Genomic DNA, 21,451 nt, shown 5'->3' with positions numbered 1-21,451 from the left:
GAATATGTAAAACTGGTCAATTAGCAAGAACTCATTTAAAACTAAGTCTTTTCTAAATTTTTCTCTTATACGTTTAAAGATATATTTTTTTCATTAATGTTAATGTAAAAAAAATTAATTTTGCACCAAAAGAATCTTAGAAAACTTACCTAACCTTATTATAACAAGAACAATTTGTTTAAGTCTAACCCAACTAAATATATTTTAGATTTGTTTACAGTAATTTAATACTAAACAAACACAGTGAAATATATATTTTTCGTTAGGTTAAGAATGATTTTGGCGAAATTATTCCATTCACAAATTTTCGCTTGTCCTATATGGCAAGATGAGTGTTGCTATTTAAGCCAAGATCGCAAGTTCTGCCTATTCGGCACGATATATATATACATATATACATATATATATATATATATATATATATATATATATATATATATATATATATATATAGGGAAGTGCCACCTCTATAGCTGGACTGGGGACCCTCATCCTCAGAGAAGACAATAAACGTACCTCAGGGAAAACTCAAGACAGCAATGCCTAAGCGTCCGTAATAAGGCAAATAGATTACTGGGATTTATATCAAGAAGTGTAAGCAACAGAAGTCCAGAGGTCATACTGCAGCTTTATACATCATTAGTAAGGCCTCACCTAGATTATGCAGCTCAATTCTGGTCTCCATATTACAGAATGGACATAAATTCGTTAGAAAACATTCAGCGTAGGATGACGAAATTAATACATAGCATTAGAAATCTTCCTTATGAAGAAAGATTGAAGACTCTTAAGTTACATTCACTTGTTAGACGAAGAATGAGGGGAGACCTGATCGAAGTGTATAAGTGGAAGATAGGTATTAATAAAGGGGATATTAACAAGGTCTTGAGGATGTCTCTCCAAGAGAGAACCCGCAGTAATGGATTTAAATTAGATAAGTTTAGATTTAGAAAGGACATAGGAAAGTATTGGTTTGGAAATAGGGTAGTTGATGAGTGGAACAGTCTACCTAGTTGGGTTATTGAGGCTAGGACTTTGGGTAGTTTCAAATTTAGGTTGGATAAGTACATGAGTGGGAGGGGTTGGATTTGAGTGGGACTTGCACATCGGAGCTTGTTTCTTGGGTGGCATTGAAAATTGGGTTGGTCAAATGTTTTGTTAGTGGGATGAATTGTAAAGGACCTGCCTAGTATGGGCCAACAGGCCTGCTGCAGTGTTCCTCCTTTCTTATGTTCTTATGTTCTTATGTTCTCCCCGGAGCTGTTTGAATATTTTCTTCTACCACGCCCTATATTTTATATTCTATGGGAAAATTTATAAATAGACAGAATACATTTACAGAAAACACAAACATGAATATAATGGTACAATATGTTAAAGATTATGGATTTCCTCCAGCTCCTCTAAAATGTATATATATTTCTACAAATATTTCTACGACTTCTTCTAATATATGATATTTAATCAAAATATTTAATAACAAATGATGTAACAGAGAAAAAAAATACTGATGACGTTAATCATAACAATGATAATGATAACGATGATAACGATGGCGATAACGATGGTGATAACGATGGCGATAACGTGATGCTAATGCATTAGTCGACACAGACAGACACCCGCAGAGAATCACATCGCTGACATCATTATTCAGGTATTGAAGTGTCCATTGCGTCAGAGACTAATGAATTAATTATTTTCCATTACGACATATCAAAATATTTTTCATTTGTATATTCGGCTAATTTTTACAATTTTATTATTGACAAAATGTGGAGATAATTTAATTTACATTTGTGGAATTAGAATAATTTCGTAATAATGACTGTCAGAAGTTCGGTTTACGCAGATAGAACTAATTATTTTAGTGAAGAATATATATGTACACTTGCTTGTGCTGAAAAAAACAAGAAATATTGAGATATTCATGTTGAAAAACATTCGATATATACCGATGGTTATGATGAATATACGAGAATTATACAGACGTTTACGCTTAATAGAAAATACAAAAATAAAAACGTTGAAGCCTTAAGAAATTACTGTTGAGTACAACGTCGAGAAATTTATATAGCACTACGTGTGATGTTTGTTCGCAATCATTATTTCTCGCCTCTTTTACCAGTGAGGTTCCTAACGTGGAAACCAGATTTTTTGTGGGTACTGATAGCAGATCTATCAGACCCATTCTTACACCGTATGTGATGGAGAACGAATTTTAACGCTCTTTCAATTATTCTTGTTCAGTTATGTATTTTATTAAGTTATGTATATACATATCGACGAAGTGTGTGAGAATGAATACAATATGTGTCAGTAATATAAGTACAGTAATGTGTGTGTATGAAATAATTTGTGTATGCGTGGAATGTGTATAATGTAGAGACACTTTGTAGTTAATTTAATGTAAATATCTAATGAGCTAATCATGTGGCAGCACCTCATTTCTTAGAAGCTCGCAGACATGGTTAAGAGGTTCAGTTCTTTTTTCAGACAAAACACCAGAATAGTAAAGAAATATGAACGAAGTGACTCACTGTGGAATGACTGCTGATGCCAAAAGGGATAGTTTGAGTATGTCATAAACAACTGGGATTTTCACGCACAACAATCTCTAGCTTTTACAACGAATGGTGTGAAAAGCACAGATCATCCAGTGAGTGGCAGTTCTGTGGGTGAAAAAGTCTTGATAATGAGAGAGGTCAGAGGAGAATAGCTAGATTTTTTCAAGCTGACAGGAAGGTGACAGTAACTCAAATAACCATGTGTTACAATAGTGGTATGCTGAGAAACATCTCTGAAAGCACAACACGTCGAACCTGAAGTGGACAGGATACACCAATTGAAGAGCGCATCGGGCTCCACTCCTGTTAAATAAAAAGAGAAACTGAGGCTACAGTGGGCAAAGATTAAGCAAAACTGGAAAGTTAACGATTGGAAAAATGTCACCTGGTCCGACAAATCGCGATTTCTGCTGCTAAATGTAAATGGTAGGGTCAGAATTGAGCATACACCTTCGCAATGAGGTCGAGCGGGAGATTCGCAGCATGAATGTGCATCCAACAAATCTGCAGCAACTGGGTGAAACAGTTATCTCAACATGAACCAGAATCTCTTTGGAATGTTTCCAACACCTTGTTGAATCCATGCGAGTTCAGGCTGTTCTAGAAGGGTGTACCTAATCAATTGGCAAATATGTGAAGTATTTTGAACATTCGGGGGAAGATTTTTTTTTTTTTTTTAAATTTTCGCCAATATTGCAAAATTTGGGAAAAAATCACGTTTTTGGTTTCCTGTGAGTGTACCGGAAATTCTGTAACTAACTGAATTAACGTAGTCGTGAAGAATCTGAGTCAGAGGCATGAAGATCGGCCCTTATGCCTGTGATTCAGATTCTTGAGGGCTACGGTGCTCTTCACCAACTCTTAGACTGAAGGACTGATTATCTTATCTTTTGTATACAGTTCTACTGTCTTCCAGTTATATCCTTGAATCTATTAATAGAATCATTAAATAATGAAACGTCTACAATAAAGATACCCCAATTCTGCACATGTTTTTCTTCATCTTGTCAGTATTGTATAGAAACATACACACACGCACACACACACACACACACACACACACACACACACACACACACATACACACACAGATAGCTTTAAGCAGAGGTATGATAAAGCTCAAGGTTCAGGGAGTGTGACCTAGTAGCGACCAATGAAGAGGCTGAGCCCGGAGCTTGGACTCGACCCCTGCAACCTCAACTAGGTGAGTAACTAGGTGAGTACACACACACACACACACACACACACACACACACACACACACACACACACACACACACACAGGAAAATCGGTCAAAGGAAATATATGGTAAACAGCCAGTTGAGGAACCACAGCCTAGGATGTTTAACTCTCCAGTGTGAAATTAATTACACAGCAAACAGGGCCCCACAGCAACTATTGTAGCACATTCATTTTGGAAGGCGTCGCCGGCCCCTGAGACAACCCCTTGAAGCTGGTCACTTCCCTCACCACTGGGGGAGGTGTAAAGGGAAAGGAGGTGGGGGGTTAGGAGAGTTGGGGAGGTAAGTTAAGGGGAGGAGAGCGACGGGACCACTGGCTAGCAACAACACAATATGCAAGCCATGCTGCCTCTTGGGCCGCACCCCCCCTCCCTGATTATCGCTCCCGACACAGTGCCATCGTTAAGCCTCGGTGCCGGGCGATACAATACGGCTAATTTTCATATGTCTCTCGTCTGGGCAAGAGCCTTAGTGAACCATCGCCAACGTCGCTGCGCCGGCAGGCGGACGGACCTACCGCAGGGTAGCAGCCACCCTTGCTGTAGGACTACATAAGGCAGAGTATTGCCCGCTACGTCACACATAATGGTCCGGCCTGGTCAGCTCTTCGTTAAGTGGCTGCGTTGTAAAATCAATATAATTGTAAAGCTGACTTTGCATATCAATTATGGAATTCAATGAGGGTACATTAGCCATTCCAGCAGTAGGGAGCATCCTGCCGTTGGTGCTTCGAGGTACAGGTGACTTTGCTTCATCTCCTTGCCGGGGATACGACCCTCGTGCCTCACCATCAGGGACCCCGCTAATGCGAACAAGCTTATCTTAATCAAAAGAACATTCTGGCTCTGAGATATTTAGGTAGGCAGGGCACTGTCGAGTCCAGATACGACTGTTAATTCTACAGAAAATGTCCAAAGTAACTGCAGAGTGGCCGTTGCCTCGTTTAGGGATTAAACTCCCTGTTTTGGATACCCCCCTATCCCCCATTCGTCCCTTGGCTACTTCGAGAAGGAGCAGGGATGCAAGAAGGGAAGGGAGGATAGGAAAGGGGAGAAGGAGGGGGGGGGGGAATGCTAGGAGGTGACGAACAGGGGGAAGAGGGGAGAGCGCTGGATTAGCAAAGAGGTATTCACCCTCACACTTGCATTTTTCCCCTCTAGCTGTGAAATAATTTAGATTAATGAGCATGAGGAAGCGAGGCACACGGGGACTTTTGGTCCAGTTACTCATTAGAGGCCGCAGGCGGCCCACTCCTCGCCTAAGTTATGTGTCCGCAACGTTTGCTCGCTCCCGCCGTTTATAATTACAGCCAGGTGTTTTACCTGTGTCCCCGTGGCCGCCCGGGACGCTGATGCTCTGAGTCACGACCAAACACCTACACGATTTGCATAAGATTAATGCGAGCAGAAACATTAATGCTCTCTGGTTAGAACACGTGCGCGCGCGCACACACCTACACTCCCTCCACCTTATACGTACACACGCAAACAAGCACCCCAATACACACACACACACACACACACACACACACAATTCCTGATATATGTAAACAACCTTCAATAGGAGATTGACGTTTAAATATTACGGTTTGCTGTTAACTATAATTTAACTGGGGAAAAAATTGATAGAGGGTTTAAGTCAGACTACAAAGAGATTTAAATTCGTTGCAGGTCTAGTCAAATGTTTACTGGAGTTCAACCCTGACAAGTGCAAGGTCATGAAAGTTTAAGTGGTGGAGAGAAGCCTTGTGACGGAGTACAGATTGGGAAGGAAGCAACACCAAATGTCCGACAAGAGAAAAGACCTAGGGTGAATATCAAATCAACTATCTGGCCCGAAACACACATTAACCCCACCTCATAAGCAATATATGCATGGCTAGCAAAGCTAAGAATTGCTTTGAGAAGTTAAAACAAAGATTCTTTTAGAAGACCATGAAAAGGTTAAATCTATCTTTGAGGAGTGTTTCTCAACTAGTGGGTCGTGCTTTATTAGTGAGCCACAAGATGCCATTGATGGGAAGTGGACTTCACACTGGTCACGTGAAGAATAGTTCTCACTATATGCTTCAATCATCAATGATAGAAAAAATAAATTTACTTTATTCCATTATATTTTTAACTGTTAAATTTTATGGATCAGGTTATGCACAGTCAATTGATATAGATAGTGTGTTTAAATTAGGAAACCGAAAGCATGTCACAAAATTTGTTGTGAGTCCTCACCATCTCGAGACATAATGAAGTGGACCTTGAGCTGCAAAAGATTGAGAACCTTTCTCTATGGATAAGCATAATATTCACACCTAGTTAAGGACTTGGAAAAATGAACACATGAACAGTATAATGTGATCCTTTATTGAAAACGTTTCACCCACACAGTGGGCTTTATCAAGTCACAAACAGATCTTGATAAAGCCCACTGTGTGGGTGAAACGTTGTAATAAAGGACCACATTATACTGCTTATGTGTTTATTTTTCCACTGTGTCGGTATTTTATACCATTTATTTTCATAGTTAAGGACTTAAAGAAGCTTCAAAACCTGGCAACCAGACTGTGTAAAAAACTGAGTAGACTGAACAACGAGGGAAGTCTTAAGGAAATGAACCTAAATACTTGAAGGAGACAATAACCAGACGAGACAGTATGATGACATAAATATACTCAGAGGCATTGCCATGGTGGATGTGGAAGATTTCTTTGATTTGAGGGAAAAAAAAGGACAAAAGGTTCGTAAATAGAAGATAAATGTGAAGTTAAATCACGGGGATGTTAGAAATTTGCGAGAGTGAAAAGAGAAACATGGAGACAAGATAAAAATAGCGTAGAGGAAAAGGCCAAATTAGAGCCAAAAATAATATACAGCCACACTGTAAGGAATAATACTATACAGAATCAAGTATAAGAAGGAAAGAATAGATGGTGAAAAGTTGACTGTGTATAACGACCTAACATGTAAGTTGACTGTGTATAACGACCTAACATGTAAGTTGACGGTATATAACGACCTAACATGTAAGTTGACTGTGTATAACGACCTAACTTGTAAGTTGACTGTATATAACGACCTAACATGCAGAACAAACTATTTCTGGCATTACTTTTCTTAGGATTAAGCATAATAAAGTTATATAAAAGATGTTTTTACACACACACACACACACACACACACACACACACACACACACACACACACATATATATACTTCCCTATATATATATATATATATATATATATATATATATATATATATATATATATATATATATATATATATATATATATATATATGTAGAGCATAATCACAGACATGAAAAAAATCCACAGTAAAAGGATGACAGAACATAAAAACCTGAGGAGCGGATTAATGTGCTTACATTACCTAAGATGTGTGTGTGTGTGTGTGTGTGTGTGTGTGTGTGTGTGTGTGTGTGTGTGTACTCACCTAATTGTACTCACCTAATTGTGGTTGCAGGGGTCGAGACTCTCAGCTCCTGGCCCCGCCTCTTCACTGAACGCTACTAGGTCTTTTCTCTCCCTGCTCCATGAGCTCTATCATACCTCATCTTAAAGCTATGTATGGTTCCTGCCTCCACTACATCACTCGCCACACTGTTCCACTTCCTGACTGCTCTATGACTGAAGAAATACTTACTAATATCCCTTTGACTCATCTGACTCTTCAACTTACAAGTGTGACCCCTTGTTTTTGTGTCCCATCTCTGGAACATCCTGTCTCTGTCCACCTTGTCTATTCCACGCAGTATTTTGTATGTCGTTATAATGTTTCCCCCAACCTTCCTGTCCACCAGTGTCGTCAGGCCGATTTCCCTAACCTTTCTTCGTAGGACATTCTCCTGAGCTTTGGAACTAACCTCGTCTCAAACCTTAGCACTTTCTCTAATTTCTTGATGTGCTTGACCCGGTGTGGGTTCCAAACTGGTGCTGCATACTCCATTATCGGCCTGACGTACACGGTGTACAGTGTCTTGAAAGATTCCTTACTTAGGTATCGGAATGCTATTCTCAGGTTTGCCAGGCGCCCATATGCTGCAGCAGTTATCTGGTTGATGTGTGCTTCCGGAGACGTGCTCGGTGTTATACACATCCCAAGATGTTTCTCCTTGAGCGAGGTTTGCAGTCTTTGGCCACGTAGCCTATACTCTGTCTGCGGTCTTCTTTGACCTTCCCCGATCTTCATGACTTTGCATTTGGCGGGGTTAAATTCGAAAAGCCAGTCGCTGGACCAGGTGTCCAGCCTGTCCAGGTCTCTTTGAAGTCCTGCCTGATTCTCATCTGATTTAATTCTCCTAATTAACTTCACATCATCTGCGAACAGGGACACCTCTGAGTCTAGCGTTTTCTTGTCATTCACATATACCAAAAATAGCACCGGTACTAGGACCGACACATGTGGGACCCCGCTCGTCACAGGTGCCCACTGTGATACCTCATCACGTACCTTGACTCGTTGCCTCCCTGTCACGTATTCTCCGATCCACTGCAGTGCCCTTCCCGTTATACGCACCTGATCCTCTAGCTTCTGCACTGATCTCTTTTGAGGCAGTGTGCCAAAGGCCTTCTTGCAGTCCAAGACAATGCAATCAACCCACCCCTCTGTCTCGTGTCTTACTTCTGTTAGTTTATCATAAAACTCCTGAAGGTTTGTGACCATGACTTTGCATACTATACACGTCAGTGACACTGGTCTATAGTTTAGTGGCTTTTTTTTTTTTTTTTTTTTTTTTTTTTTTTTTTGGTGTGTGTGTGTACTTGTAGCGATCAGATATTTAAGTATAGATATTTAAGTTCTATTAATGTTTCAATATGATCCTTACATGTGCATATATGCGTATATTCCGATGCACATATGCATATATACATGTGTCCAGATCTATGTTGTCGATGCCCTCGACCGATCTATCCAAATGGCAATCAGGGTGGCAGTGAGGTCAGTAAGTGGGGGCATGTGGGCACTCAATCAGCCTCGCAACAGGATGATCAAAGCCAGACGAGAACGTCACACAATTGGTCATCACTAACGAGGAAACTGCTTGAACCAGAGGCATCCCGCGGCAGCCACCAAATCGTGGACAGATGAACTTGATTTAGTAGCTAGACCCGCCTGATTGGAAGAGAACGGCAGTAAATCTGTCGCCTTGTGTGATTAGCAGAGCACAATCACTGACAGTCTATCTCGTCTTTCGACTTCCTTAATTAACAGCAAAATCAGAACCATTATAATAGCTAGTCTATATTTTAAAGTCCATAAAATCTCCTTAAATTGTAGAAGACACCATAAGAATAATAAAGACACGAATAAAAGATTAAATTGTAAAAATAGGAATTTAGATTGTATATCAACCCTTGAATATTCTGAAATGAATATGGGCGCCTCTCAGTGTGTCTCTGAGAGCCGTTTCCTCAGTTCCTGGCGTTGCTTTCTGTACAACTTCCTGCAATGTGTACTCCATAAAGTGCAGGGCAAGAGGAGAAGGGGGACGAGGTTTCATTCTGTTCAATGAAATTTATTTCACTGATCTTCTCGGGGACTTTTGAGAGAGGCGCGGCAGGTGAATAATAATAATAATAATAATAATAATAATAATAATAATAATAATAATAATAATAATAATAATAATAATAATAATAATAATAATAATAATAATATTGCTATTATAATTATTCTTATTATTCATATTATTATTATTATTATGGGTCATTAGGTCCTAAGAATTGGTGGAAATTCAAGCCTCCGTCCGTTAATCTTTAAAGAGAGGCGCTCTCTAGCTACTCAAATGCGCATTTGAGAAAGGAGAGAGGTGTCACTGGGAGTCCTTGTACTAGGACACTTGAAACGACAGAAGGAAGGATACGCATATGAGACTCGTGGAGGTTTGTAGTGAGGGTGAGCTGGGTATATAGCGGAGGTGTGTAGGGAAGGGGTGTGGTAACCAGTGATAATGCTGATGCTAACTGTAGTGTGTTACTCTTGGTGTTGCTAGTGCAAGTTTTGGTGCAGGTGGTGATGGTGGTATTTGTGATGACGGTGGTGTTGATATTGTTGGTGTTGGCTATGCTAGTGTTGTATAATTGTTAAAATTACAGACAGTGTGATTAGTAAACACACACATGAGCTATTTATAATATATTCACTACGGTTCCATTTCGCAGACCATGAACTTTCTTATGTCAGTATAGATAGGCGCAACAATTTATAAATAATAATAACAAGTTGAAATTTACACAGCGCAAAATGAATGTCAAGCTGAGTTTGAAGCCCATCAGGAAAGGCATTCTCGTGTAACTGATCTGATTCCAATCTCTCATAAGTTGCACCTGTCTACGCTTTCCTTAAGATGGATATTGGTGACGCTGGTGGTTTGGATATTCATGTTGGTGGTTTTGCAACTGTAAGTGACGTTGGGGGTTTGGATGGTGTGGTGATGGTGATTTTGATGATGATGGTGTGGTGTTGGAGATTTTGATGATGATGGCGATGGTGATTATGATTTTTATGACGGTGGTTTTAAGGATTATGATGATGATGGCGATGGTGATTACGATTTTTATGGTGGTGGTTTTAAGGATTATGGTGAAGTTGGCAATTAAGATGATTTTGATGGTGATGATGTTGGCGTTCCTGTCATTACTGTTATTTCTTTAAATATTCTTTATATTATTATTCATTCAGCTAAAACTACTAGTACTGTTCTTTTAAATATTCTCTACATTTTCGTTGCTTAATTTAGTCCTTTCATTATTATATTCTTAAAATTACTGTATTTCCTTATCTTCAGCAATTCTGTTAATTTAATTATAATTATTAATAATATTTGTATTATTTTTCTATAAGTATTATTACTGCTTTACTATTATTGCGATTAATTATTTAAACATTATTCTTATTATGAACCATATTTTTTATATTAATTATTAAATCTCATAATATTGTGCCTAATTCTTATTTCTTATTTCCCTGGTGTATTTACTTTACTCTTTATCACAGCTTTATTCCTTCTTTTATTTAAATTCCGCGTCTCTTTTCGCCAGCGAGTAAGTGAACAAGAACTAGAATCAGCGAGTGAAAGAGTCAGCAATCGAAAGAACAAGTCAGCGATCGAGCGAGTAAATGACGGAACGAGGCAGCAAGCGAGCTCTTAATGACCCCGCCAGTGATCCCAGTTCCATCCAGAGATGCATCGCGCCTCGAAAGTGCTGATTAAAAATGGAGTGAGCCAGAGAGGATTGACGACACTTTGGAGCTGAGCACGACGCTGGCCCCGCTGTAGGTGAGGTCTTATTTGTAGCTCTCATGGAATATTGAAGGTTTTTACGCTGCTTTGTCTAGACTCGGGAGGAGGGAGAGTGAGAGGAGGGAGGGAGAGTGGAAGAGGGAGAGTGGGAGGAGGGAGGGAGAGTGGAAGAGAGTGGGAGGAGGGAGGGAGAGTGGAAGAGGGAGAGTGGGAGGAGGGAGGGAGAGTGGAAGAGGGAGGGAGAGTAGTAGGAAGATGGAGGGAGAGTGGGAATAAGAGGGAGGGAGAGCAAGAAGTTGAGGGAGAGAGAACAAGAGGTAAAGGGAGATAGAGTAAGAGGTAAAAGGGAGGGAGAGCAAGAGATAGAGGAAGGGAGAGCAAGAGAGAGAGAGAGAGAGAGAGAGAGAGAGAGAGGGAGATTACTTTATTATTTAACCTATCTGTAAGATGTGGGATAAATCTTGCACTTCTGCTTATTTTCAGCAAACACTTTTATTTGTTTTCTGAATATTTAAAGAGTTCTCATCCTTGCAGTGTTTCCTCTCCAATAACATGGGGGAAAGAATGTTTTTTTTTATATTCCTCATTTTCAAGGAAATGAGGAAATTTCAATATTGGGTTTTATTAATGTGTGGATATAGTACCGAACTTTAGACTGAGATGACTGTTAATGTTATCACTATATGGAAACTAGATGTCATATTACTGTTTGAAGCAGTACAATGGGGAAGGAAAAGTATGAATGGAGAGGAGAAAAATGGAATTACGTAGGCAGTTTGTTCTAAAAGAACCAGAGTTAAAGAGGTAGCGGAAATGTTAAGCTATTTTTTTGTAAAGAAAGAGGTAAAAAATATCCTATCTGCCTATTTTAAATAAATCATTATTACCTTAATTTTTCTAAATTAAACCAGGGCTTAATAAAGACTAGGCGCTCTAACAACTTACAACCACATTCACTATAATTTTCTGTGACTCATTTCGTTACTGTGAAAACTCATTACTGTTGTTCCAACGTCAATATATTTGTAAATAGTTCATTGCCATCGTAACTTGTTTAGCAAAGAAATGTTGTGGTTCCTGGCCCCATTATGTACGGGGTGCATAATAAAATTATCAATCTAACCAATATATTGCAGCATGGAAGCGGAAGTAAAAGCAGTCCATACAAAGTCTTAGAGTAGTCAGGAAGTGGAACCTGGAGAATAGAGAGGTAGAGGCAGGATTAAAATACAGCATTAAGAAGAGGCACGATAAGTTCCTCGAGGCCAGGAGTGAATCTATTAGAGACCGGAGGACAAGCATTGGCTAAGAGGTGAGACTCAACTTCCTCAGGATATCCTAGGACAGGAGTCAAAAATGCCACAAGGGAAGGAGAATCGCTGAGCCACAAGTGAGATAACCGCGTCCTTGCTCCCTCACTATACACTAAATGAAAACTGTATCATTGAGAGATAACACAATCCCTGATAATGGGAACATTTTTCTTTTCTAGGAAGGGTAGAAGTTTGAACACAAGACTAAAAGTGTATTAGTCATTCACTATCTCTTTACCGAGTAACTACAATAGACCTGAGAACCCTGTTTTGAACAGGAACTTCTGTCTGATGCGATACCTACCCCGCTTATTTCTTTAAGTAGTTTCAATCGGGATATTACGATTTTTCCGAAACAAAATAATTTATAAAGAACAAAAAGGCACAATACGTTACGAGAACAATACAAGAACTACACTCACATAAGAGATTGAAATTCTTGACGACTTTCGGTCCGACTTGAACCATTTAAACTCTTCACAGTTCATTCTTTCTCCAGTGTCATAAACTCTTTCATGCTGAACGGACTTTCTTCTCTCACAAATTCTCCTCTCCAGTGAAATCTATACTTTGCCTTTCCTATATTTCCAGTCGCCTAAATCTCAATAATACTCATCGCTCGCTAGACATCAAACTTACTTGTTGCCAAACTAATACTCTTAGTAGTAATCTAGTTCATACTTCTCCTGCCACTGATATTTCCGGAATGTACTCCATTTACTGCTCCTTTAGTCCTCTCCAATACGTCGGAGAAGCTCGCTTTTCTTTTTCCGACAGACTTAAAGAGAACAAAAGAAGTGTTAGCCATGTCCACATTAATAATGCTCTTTTCTGTTATGTTAGAGATCAGAGTCATCCTATTAATTGGTTCTCTGCCAAAACTGTCTACCCATGGAAGAGGACCAACATCTAATCTATTCCCAAGTCAGATGAGCCTTAGAAACTATTCCCCATTTCTCTGATCAGTTGCATCACCACAAACTGCAGAAAAGCTGATTCTAAATCTTCTACACTGAAAATTTGGTTCAGGTAGGTAATATGTACATAAAATAAATTGCACAAATATACAATATACATCTCAACTGGTGGGTAGTATAAGGACAAGTAGAGCAAAGAAAGCCTTTCAAAATTAGATAAAGTGTATACCTGGGGGGTGTTCAGGGGGTCAGCGCCCCCGCAGCCAGGTCCACGACCAGGCCTCTAGGAGAACGAAACATTGCAGTGTTGTTATTGATATATATATATATATATATATATATATATATATATATATATATATATATATATATATATATATATATATATATATATATATATATATATATATATATAATCATTCCAAATAGGAAAACTTGTGATTTTGGCTTAAATAGCAACGCTCTTTTTGCCGAATAAGGGAAGATAAAATTTGTGTATGCAATAATTTCGCAAAAATCATTCTGAACCTAAACTTGTCTAAAATATATTAAGTTGGATTAGGCTAAATTAACTTGCGCTTCTTATAATAAAGTTACGTAAGTTTTCTAAGGTACTTTTGGTACAAAATTATTAATTTTTGCATTAACATAAATGGAAAAAAATTATCTTTAAACGTATAAGAGAAAATTTTAGAAAGGACTTAATTTTAAATGAGTTCTTGCTAAATGACCAGTTTTACCTATTTGGCACGACATATATATATATATATATATATATATATATATATATATATATATATATATATATATATATATATATATATATATATATATATATATATATATATATATATTACATATACACTCAATCTACTTTTTGTCAGTGACACCTCGTTCTTCTTCGCAAAGGAAAAGAAAAAAGAAAACGGGGTAGATGGCATTAGAAGTTCAGGGGAGATTGTAAAAGAAAGCGGCGTCAGTAAGTGATAGACGAGATATTGAAGGTGGTCAAGCGGTGTTTAATTGTTTCGATGCAATATGCAGGCCCAGGATGGTGGCCAGGGCGCCGCAATTAAGATTAAGGCACGGGATAAGTGAGTGCTGAGGACAATGTGTAGAAAAAATAAAACTATAAGGGGATTGGAAACGTTATATTGGATTAAACTCGAGGTTGGATGAAAGTCAGTGAGAGAGACTGAGAGAGAGAGAGAGAGAGAGAGAGAGAGAGAGAGAGAGAGAGAGAGAGAGAGAGAGAGAGAGAGAGAGAGAGAGAGAGAGAGAGAGAGAGAGAGAGAGAGAGAGAGAGAGAGAGAGAGAGACAGAGACAGAGACAGAGAGACAGAGACAGAGAGAGAAGGTATATGGACAGTAGTGAAAGGAAAGTAAGGAAGAAGAGGCAGGTTTGAGGTTTTGATTGGGAAGAGCTGGATTAGAGAGAGGCTGCCGTGTCGAGTATTCAACTACAAGCATCAAGTGGAATGACATCCAAAATAAAAACACTGCGTATTTCAACCCCATGTAAGAAGGAGTGTCAGCTTTATCATTTCATCACCTAAGAGGGGGACATCGTTCCCTAAAGGATTTATTCTAATCCTGTTTAATTTTACCGAAATGTGCATCAAATTTGACCATGAAGGCATGCAGAAGCTTCCTTGCTTGACAAGCCTTCTTGTTTGATAAGCCTCCTTGCTTGACAAGCCTCCTTGTTTGGTACGTCTCCTTGTTTGACAAGCCTCCTTGCTTGATAAGCCTCCTTGTTTGATAAGTCTCCTTGCTTGACAGGCCTCCTTGCTTGATAAGCCTCCTTATTTGATGAGCCTCCTTGCTTCATAAGCCTCCTAGCTTGATAAACCACGGCATTTCAGTCCCGGAGATAAAGACATGAATGTTTATATTACATCAGTCATTTCCTACCGGTGTAGAGTGACTCAAACACTCACTGAGAGTGATTAGTCCAGGAGCAAGAAAAATGGGATGGTCGAAACTTCCCACTAGCTTCCCAACACCATGCTTCATTTTTCTTTTAAACTTTCATGCTACTCTGAATTTCTTTATAAGGTTTTTCTACCAAAATGTTTTAGATCACACCCATTCTTCGAGTCGTTAAAATAAGTGATTATCTGTTTCTTGGTATTCATTTGACACTGCAAACGTCAGATAATATGTACATTCCAATGAAGCAACCTGAGGCTTTAAATGCATAAGTATAACTTAAAATGTATACAATCTTACGATGCATTTGCTTTCTATGTTTTAACACTCCTTTCATGGCAAAAATTCTGAGATTTGGAAAATCAGTCCGATTCATCGTTATAACTCTGAATTCTTTGCTCCCTTGTGTGTTTATTGCTTTTTATTGCATATGCTTGTTTTACCTGCAAGTCTACAAGAGTACGGTACATGCAGATTCATCTGCCTGAAATACGCTGGCATGATAGTGGCTTTCTTTGTACTTAGCAAACCAAAATTGTAATTACACATTGAAACCTTTACAAAGAAATAGAGCTTTACCTTTATTCAGCACCCAGTAACCGTGGTTGTTCAAGTCAGCAAACGGGTCGTCAACGGACGAGAACCCGTGTCATGAATCTTCTGTTTTGCGACGATCAAAACACCACCATCAACTCAAACTACCAGTGACCATTCCACAGATTCGGTGATTTTGATGAATGCAAAGTGTGTGCAACATATTGGCAATAAAAGATACTCAAACATTTCACGTGTTTCTTATTCGTCAACTGATCGTTACTGTACAACATCAATAATAACATGATATTCGGTGATTTCGATTTACGTATGTGGCCCAACATTCATTGTTTAGTTTGAAATTCTCAATAAATGATATTGTTGGTAGTAACTTTTCGATGTTGGTCCAGAATATTTCACTTATTTCACTTTTGTAAGTTTGTAAATAATTTTGGGCTGATTTCACCATTAATATATTCACTCACTTTAGCAAGTTCAGGTCTGAGTGCTTTGTTACATTTAATCAGAAAATATAAACTACTTTTGTACTACTGTCTATTTCTGTCAAAGCATAAGAAAAAAGTGTATATGTATATATTTATATATATATATATATATATATATATATATATATATATATATATATATATATATATATATATATATATGTAGGTAGTAGGTTGGTAGACAGCAACCGCCCAGGGAGGTACTACCGTCCTGCCAAGTGAGTGTAAAACGAAAGCCTGTAATTGTTTTACATGATGGTAGGATTGCTGGTGTCCTTTTTTCTGTCTCATGAACATGCAAGATTTCAGGTATGTCTTGCTACTTCTACTTACACTTAGGTCACACTACACATACATGTACATGCACATATATACACACCCCTCTGGGTTTTCTTCTATTTTCTTTCTAGTTCTTATTCTTGTTTATTTCCTCTTATCTCCATGGGGAAGTGGAACAGAATTCTTCCTCCGTAAGCCATGCGTGTTGTAAGAGGCGACTAAAATGCCGGGAGCAAGGGGCTAGTAACCTCTTCTCCTGTATATATTACTAAATGTAAAAGGAGAAACTTTCGTTTTTCCTTTTGGGCCACCCCGCCTCAGTGGGATACGGCCGGTGTGTTGAAAGAAAGAAATATATATATATATATATATATATATATATATATATATATATATATATAGATATAGATATATATATATATGCAATAAGATCACAGTAAACAGGTGATTTCAGAATATGCAAAACAACCACTCTGAAAGAATATAGAAATTCCAAGCGCTTTCGTGACTATTCACATTATCAAGGAACAAATGATAATGATAATGTGAATAGTCACAAAAGCGCTTGGAATTTCTCTATTCTTTCAGAGTGGTTGTTTTGCATATATATATATATATATATATATATATATATATATATATATATATATATATATATATATATATATATATATATATATATATATATATATATATATATATATAACCCTAACAAACGGGAATAGTTTAAGTGAAGTGTCTCCCATGTCCACTGTTTTTTTAACTCTCTTCTTCCATCCCCAGTGAAAACAAAACAAAAACACGGGACCTAAATGCGTGTGCTTCACCCCTGGCAGAAATTTGCACAGTACCTTTGTTCAAAGTCTCACCCAGACTGGTTCAGATTTAAAGGAATCGTCGGAGAGGAATAACCGCCCCTCCCTTTTACCCCTTTCGAATGTACGTAATTGTATAGATTTTCGAGTCCGATGTAAGAAATGTGTTATTGTTTTTTGGGGGGTTTGTGTTTGCATGTATTTGCCGGGTGTATGTGTGAGTATGTCATACTATATAAAAGATACATACTCTCTGTAGTATTTGTATTATCTGTATATACCTCAATAATTAGAATTAAACCGTCACCTTGCTTTTACCACATTGAGGTTTTGTTACCAAGGTAAGGTGACCCAGAGAATGAAACATATTCGCAATCAGTTAAAAGCTGTTTTGCCACTTTTTTCGAAGACACCACAATTCAAAATGCTCTCAGAGCTATTTAAATTTCATTAGAGGATTCATCAATGTTATATGATCCTCAAAGGACTTCGTAATGATCGATGTCAGAGCAAAACACCATTTGTGCTTTCTTTTTATTTTGTATGTTATTTATGAAGTGTTTCAGCTACTGTATTTTGATATACACCTCATGGTATTCATATACCATGTATGGGATACCTAATATATGGCCCTCTATGTAAATAAAATTGAATGAAGTTTGTGCATTATGCTTGGTTAAATCATGTTGACAATAATACATATTTATATAAATATTTATACCAGTGACTTGATATAAATGAACTTACTTAAAAATATCTGTTAATATATCTTACCATTCCTACATACTTCTATTAATTCTTTAATATGAATACCTTTCCTTCCATTTTGTTTCAGTCTCCACATTATGTGGCAAAATAAAGCAATCATCATTTCTAAAGTAAGTTTGATTTCGAGAAATAAATTCCCTTTATAACTCCTTGAATTTCCCTCTATAGATATATTTTGCCATCTGCATTTTTTTTGTACTTACAGTGTCTCTGTAGAATTTGAAAGGATGATAACGAATTATTGGTGATTGCAAGAGTTATGAGACGCATATCAACACAAATCAGACATTCAATCATGTCGTGGCTGTCACAGACATAAAAAATTTAAGTGCGAACCAGAAATCACAAATGAGGAAACAAATTTCCAACCTTGTACAATGCAAGAACAAGGAGATAGACAAAAATACTAGGAGAAAGTGAGTAGAGTAAAACCAGAATTGAGAAACAGGATTGAGATTAAGCCACCACACATTCCGAAACCAGAAACATGCAAAAATTAACACTGTTCATGTGGAACCCCGAAATCCGTAAGACCGTATATCCAATGGGAATCTGATAAAATTTTTGTTTAAGATTTGTTTAAGAGCCCTTAACTAATATCAAGCCACCCTCTTTGAAAAGAGAAACATACACTGAGTTTAGAAGAACATTTCTTCACTTAAACACGAAAATAATATTAATAAAAAATGGAACAGGTGTTTTGTGCCAGAATCTTGACAGTACCATCCCTCTAACTGAAGAGTCGAGTTACATGAAGATACAGATAACTAAATTTGAGAACTTTTCCAGTAGGAGGAAGAGAAAAGGAATATCATGAAATGACAGGACTCGCCACCTCGGACAGAACACAAACTGAGTAAATGTTACATCAGAGACACAGGCGCAAACTTGTTAGTCTACATTAATGGGACTTAAAATTTCTTTTTCATTCTCCTGAAAGGCCACTTGACGGAATGATTTCACACGTATTCTCTCTTAAAAAAAAAAAAGCTTTCGCTTTTTTCATTTAGTTTATTGAAGCTTTTGTGTATTTCTTTACTACAGTTTTCACCTTCTGTAATAGATCTAACCTGATAATTTCTTAGCAGTTTTTGTTTTTCAATACTTCTTTTGAATTTTTTTTAGTAATTCATCCTTATTTCTGATCCGAGATTGTATTAGAGGGCTGAATCTCTGCTTCACTAAATTTTCCTATATGTTCTCTTTTTTATATGCTCTATTCATTCAGTTCAACAGCTAATGCACGTTTTTTTCTGCAATTTAAATGCTAGTCTTTCATGATAACGACTGCGAAAGCTTAATCAAAATCTATATATATATTTACCTAGCCCCATCCTTCTAATTCTAGTACTGTGTATCAGACTGTCACAGACCAACTAATTGTTGGTCACGGAGTTTAGATTTAAAGTATATTAATACGCAAGGAGAAGTGGAGCCTCTGTCAACCATCCACTAACTGCGAGACACAAACTCTTTTCTTCTATTCAGGCTTTCCATACGAAGCTTTAGAGGTATTAAAATTTGAAATTTTTAGCTGTGAATACCACGAAAACTTGTCTCTGTTTACTGTTATCTTCATTTTTTTTTTTGAGAGAGAGGGAGATAGATAGATAGATAGATAGAGAGAGAGAGAGAGAGAGAGAGAGAGAGAGAGAGAGAGAGAGAGAGAGAGAGAGAGAGAGAGAGAGAGAGAACGAGAAGAGAGAGAGAGAACGAGAGAGAGAGAGAGAGAGAGAGAGCGAGAGAGAGAGAGAGAGAGAGAGAGAGAGAGAGAGAGAGCGAGAGAGAGAGAGAGAGAGAGAGAGAGAATGTTTGTAAATAATATCGCTTGATTAAGAATTGTTAAGCATTTCAAAATCTCTTTCGTTGTTCACTGCATGTGGCAGGATTGGATGACATAACTTTGAACGAGCTTGGTGCTCCGGAGTATGGGGAGTGACCATTTAGCTTCGACTAGGCGTCCATACTTATCTAGAGTCTGGTAATGTGGATAAAGTTCTGTGTGCTCTGATGACGAGTTTGCAGGTTCGAATCTTGCTGTAGACTGATATATGTATATATATATATATATATATATATATATATATATATATATATATATATATATATATAATATATATATATATATATATATGTCGTGCCGAATAGGCAGAACTTGCGATCCTGGCTTAAATAGCAACGCTCATCTTGCCATATAGGACAAGCAAAAATTTGTGTATGCAATAATTTCGCCAAAATCATTCTGAACCTAACGAAAAAAATATATATTTCACTGTGTTTGTTTAGTATTAAATTATTGTAAACAAATCTAAAATATATTTAGTTGGGTTATTCTAAAATAAATTGCGCTTGTTATAATAAGGTTAGGTAAGTTTTCTAAGATTCTTTTGGTGCAAAATTATAAATTTTTACATCAACATTAACGAAAAAAATATATCTTTAAACGTATAAGAGAAAATTTCAGAAAGGACTTAATTTTAAATGAGTTCTTGCTAATTGACCAGTTTTACATATTCGGCACGACACACACACACACACACACACACATATATATATATATATATATATATATATATATATATATATATATATATATATGTATGTATATATATATATATATATATATATATATATATATATATATATATATATGTATATATATATATATATATATATATATATATATATATATATATATATATATATATATATATATATATGTATATATATATATATATATATATATATATATATATATATATATATATATATATATATATATATATATATATATGTGTGTGTGTGTGTATATATAGTATACCGTAATATAAATAGCGGAAAGGTTTTTCTTAAAGCTTTTCACGCAGATTTAGTTGAAAAGAAATAAAGAACTGCATAAGGGAAAGTATTACACAATAGTTGGAGAACATAAGTATACTCGTTTAGGTCATTCAACAACTATTATTGAAAGGAACTTATGTAAGAAATAATAATTTACTCTATAAGAATTATAAAAAATATTGTAATAACAGTAGGAATAGCAGTAGTAATAGTAGTAATAACAGAAGTAGTAGTAATAGTTATAATAGTAGTAGTAGTATATTGGCAATAAAATATTTACCTCAAGATATATTGCGTCATCTGTGAGCCTAGGGCATGTAACATCACACAACTCAGCTACCTAGATTCGTCAAAATCGTTTAAGCCGATTTTGACGTGCTTTCCTCTAAAACGAACACGACGCGCACATAATACTAATCCTGCTAAGGTTACACGAATAAGTTTGTTGTCACCTCCACACTCTCTTACTGAAAACAATG

The 21,451-nt window shown here is 37.0% G+C and overlaps 1 long non-coding RNA gene across 1 annotated transcript; it reads left to right on the top strand.

Annotated features, from left to right (window-relative positions):
* Window positions 1-1,611: 1,611 nt before the first annotated feature.
* Window positions 1,612-18,907, top strand: LOC128693640 (uncharacterized). The gene is made up of 3 exons (XR_008407752.2): window positions 1,612-1,657; window positions 10,865-11,103; window positions 17,332-18,907. It is a non-coding gene; the product is annotated as an uncharacterized lncRNA (long non-coding RNA).
* Window positions 18,908-21,451: the final 2,544 nt, after the last annotated feature.

Source organism: Cherax quadricarinatus, chromosome 34 (genome assembly GCF_038502225.1).
Source record: "Cherax quadricarinatus isolate ZL_2023a chromosome 34, ASM3850222v1, whole genome shotgun sequence".
NCBI classification, from domain to species: domain Eukaryota; kingdom Metazoa; phylum Arthropoda; class Malacostraca; order Decapoda; family Parastacidae; genus Cherax; species Cherax quadricarinatus.
The sequence above is the reverse complement of the archived record's forward strand: the minus strand, read 5'-3'. Positions and strand labels throughout refer to the sequence as shown.